The sequence below is a fragment of the Ctenocephalides felis genome, unplaced genomic scaffold, assembly GCF_003426905.1.
Source record: "Ctenocephalides felis isolate EL2017-DRISC unplaced genomic scaffold, ASM342690v1 CF-g0.4_SCAFFOLD_01604, whole genome shotgun sequence".
Lineage (NCBI taxonomy): Eukaryota > Metazoa > Arthropoda > Insecta > Siphonaptera > Pulicidae > Ctenocephalides > Ctenocephalides felis.
The window spans coordinates 47,195,521-47,200,190 of NW_020537758.1; positions in this window are offsets into that span (position 1 = coordinate 47,195,521).

Sequence of the window (4,670 nt, forward strand, 5' to 3'; positions counted from 1 at the left end):
CATAAAAACGAAATATAGGGGCGCGTGGGCGCTGCGTCGCAGTATAACCGATAAACATTGGTACGGAAGAACCTACAGAAATTTAAACAAAATTTGTTCTTATTATCAAAATATCTATAAAATATGTGATAATTTAACGTGCATGTGATAATTTAATGTGATCATTGGATCATTTTTGTCTGCCAAATGGCTCTTTTTTTTACTTTTTTTATTGGATCTCCGAAATAGCTACACCTGCCTTCCTGCTTGCCGCTAGTTCTTCATTTCGTCAATACAAATATAACGTTTTTTGAATCATTCAAATCGGACGCTCCTAAAAATTGAATTACCATTTTTGGCAACGGCTGAATCTGACTTTACCAAAAATTAATCAGCACGTCTCCTTATCGAATGAATCGAATGTTTTTGAATCATTCAAAGTGGTTGATACGTGTTCTCGAAATCTTCGACGAAAAATTGTATCCGCACACATACACACACGCACACACACATATACTCAATTTTATAAAGTTATGCCAAAATGTTCAGAAACCTTCGAAACGTAAATTTTCATTTTTGATTGTTTTGCGATTACTATAATTTACCATACGGCAAGTTAAAAAATATGGATGTGTTTACAAAGAAGTTTAAAATTGACCACAAATCGATTGATGCATCATTCACAAATGTGAATCCAATAAGGATCCATTTTTCCTCTGTTTTCCTCCAGTAATATGTACTAACTATGTTTATTATGAATGCATTATTAAGTTCAGACTATGATAATGTTGTAATAACTAGAAATGTACCAATTATTGTTACAACTATATCAAAATTAATAATATTACCTACGCAAATATCATGAACTACACTGGTGAGAATTGACAAAATCTTTTCAACAGAATTTCATTCTCTATTACATTTTTGAGTTGTTATAATCACGGGGTGTTATTTTTTCATTGTGATGTTGAGCAATAACTACATTAGTATTATTTAAAACTATTGTGATAACAAGCTTTCAATAAATTTTAACTTGCAGATTATATGGATTTTTTTTAAATAATTTCCTGCAGTGATGAATAGGTACCAGAAAATATATTATACAAAAATGGCATTAACTAATATGTTATATATCTAATAATAATTCTACAAATATTTTTTGCAATGGTTTAAAATCAATATTGTAATATATATAGGTACAACAAAATATATTATTCAGCAATTACTTTTCCAAATATTTCATAAATCATATAATAATGCATTTATCAGTTTTAATTAATAAAAAATTAATCGACTATATAAACTCCCATGAATTCATTTGATGACCGTTATATGAAAAAAATAGTCCTTATAATAAATTATTGAAATGAAAATAAATTAACAAAAATAAAATTAATAATAATAATAATAAAATTATACTATTAATAATTTATCATTGAATAAATAAAAGCTCATTACCTCGACTTTATTAAAATTACCTAAAATTGGCATTTATAGAAGAAGTCTATCAATGTTTCCATTAAACTTAGTATAATTTGTAATTTGGACATATTTTTTATAATCTTTCTTTTATAAAAATTTCAAACCCAACATTTTTAAGAATTCCAGACTTCTCTAACTATTTTGAAATGAAATTCTTCATTTTCGAGGTTGAAGTAAATAAGTTAGTCACGTTGAAGAACTTTTGAGTTGTTTATAACACATTGTACACCTGGATTATTCATAATTTTATTTCACAGCCCAGACATGATATCTGCATGTTATCAGTTGAAGTTAAACGTTATCTTAACTGGGCACGACTGATAAGATAACTAATTTTATTTTTATACCTGGTTTAGTATTCATCAAAATGGCAAGATTTGTAAAACGAGCGTAGAACATAATTTTTTATTATAATACTAGGGAAACATTTATATTTATTATCAATTATAGGGCTTCCACATGGCTCTGTAATCAGCCTTTTGGATTTGCAACCGAAGGTCCAAGATTTAATATCGACTCTAGACAGTCGAATATCAAGCAGTAGTTATTGCTTTTACTTCAAAATATAGATGAAAATATGCTTTCAAGTAAAAATACACTTTTTCCAGTCTTGGTACATCAAATTGAATATTTTTATCATATCGAGACAGGCCACGAATATTTTGTTCAATCTTCTAAATATTGGGTAAAATCTTAAGATATCATAAATGTATTTTGCAAACTCAAGGCCTATGCTTGTTCATATAAAATTTGTATAAAACTGATAATTTTATTAAACTGGTCAATCCATTATCATGAAAATGGAAGTAATTGAAATATTTTACACAAAATTCAATCTCATAAATCATGAGAACTAAAACCACTAGAAAATTCAGATATCCATTTATTACCATACTATCAACTTTTAGCCTTTCTCCTTGTATCTATGAAATATTTTCAATTTAACGGTTTTTCTACATAATCAGTATTTTGCGATAACGTTTGTTGATTTTTTGACGAACTGCAGTAAATACTACAATAATTTATCTCTGTGCAATAGGTATTAAATGATTGATAGCATAATCAATTCACAGAAAATCAATCAATATTATCAATGGAGGAGTGATCTTATTAGTAAATAAACAACAATGCACACTGATTAATTAATAATTACGTGTATTTATCGATTATTATATCAGATCATGTACTATTCTAGACATTGATTTAGATAGAAATCAGAGGATGAGAAATAAGTTGTTCAAATATGTGATAAGAATACAATTAAGCATGGTTTAGTAGTATCAGGATTTACTCTGAGAAGATTTAAAATTTGTGAAATTAAATAATTAAATAAGACTCTAGACTATTTTTTTAATTTTTATATGCTTATGAATTTATAATGTTAAAGTTTTAAATTTCACAAATTAGACTCTAGAGTACATATGAATAAAATTGTATATGTACCATATAATATAACTACCATAGTTATTACGAGAGATGCAAACGGTAACTTGATAGATTTATGTATGTATAAAACTGTGCAAAAATTTAAAAAATTCAAATAAAGTTTTTTCATAAATATTTAATCGTAAAAACTAGCATTTATACAGAATTCTGTGTGCAAAAAAACACTTGTTGTTTGAATGTATTTTAGCGAAAATATGAGGGAGTACATTTTACATACCTCGAAAAAGATATTATTGAAGTAAAACTTCTTTAGGCGCGACTAGGATGTAAATCCGTACAAATGCAACGGAAGTGCGTTACGGCCGAGTCGAGTGCTAATGATTCATTTTTCGCTCTCGATGATATCATTACTATACGGGTCAATTGTGATTAGTCGTCGTGTATGTGAATAGAATTCTGGCGTTGTATGCATACCGGCATCAACGTTGTATGCATACCGGCATCAACGTTGTATGCATACCGGCATCACCGTAGTATGCGTACCGGCATCAACGTTGTATGCGTGCCGATATCAATAAGGAAATCGGCATAGATAAATAAACATTTTAAAGTTACATCGTAGTATAAATCTTGATTCAAATGAAAAATGCCTGAATCAGAAGAATATTTTGCCCTGTTGCTTGAAAATAATAAAACAAATTAATCATTTGGGCCGTGTACTGAACGTAAGTTCATTGATTAGAAATTATTTCTATGTTATTCTTAGTTTCTATAAATCTTTGAAGTTATTAAAATAAAAAATATTTTTTTGGCAGGACAGATATTATAGCTGTTCAAAGAATGCAATAATATCGCCAGCAAAAAAGTAAAAAAATACAAGCAGTCAATGAATGTATGTTAATTTTAATTACATGAAGTTTTTCAAACACAATTACATGATTAGTGAAGTTGCGAAAACAATATTTGTTTAGGCGTTGTTTAACATAATCACTGTGTGAACGAATATTATAGTATTTATTAATCAGCAATTACTTCATTCCACTGAAGGTTTATTTCTAAATGCTAATTACAATGACAAACCGATCATGTCATATTTGAAGTTGACTTTAATTACATTATTGTTCTTAAATATCACACATATTTTTAATGCTGTTAGAAATATATAATTTATAATTTATTATTATATAAATGTGTATAATGGTTGACACTAATAAATGTGTACATCACGAGTTTATTAGTAATATGGTAATTACTAATAAATATTATTCAAAATATGATGTGTTTTATTTTTACTTAAATGCTATTTTGTACAGTAGCAAATAAGTTTTCCTTCAATCGCGTGTGAACCTTACGCGCACTCTTTTTTTTAGTTTTTTATTCGTTTTTTTTTCTTTTACAAATAATTGCTTTTACAATCTTTATTTAATGTGCTAACTTTTGATGAAACTTTCTGACACACTTCCGTACATTTTTTAAGAAGGGCCTCTCAAAGTCGACTGACTTTAAATATTTCAAATTTATAGTTTAACAAAAAGTCTTAATTTTTAAAAACATGGAACAATTTTGACTGTTTGACATAGAAATGCTATTCACGGTTTCAATTCCAATGTTTAACTAAACAAAGTAATAACAATTAGCCCAATAACCAAAAATGGTCACATTTACACCAAAGCTTTAGGCAACACTTAAAAGCCCGTGTTCAAGGTTTTTACTTAAAATTTGCCAATAATAATATTATCAAGTATTAGACCATTTTACAATCCTGATTAAATGCGCAAACTTATGATAAAAAACTACCCACACGTTCGTACATATTTTTTTAA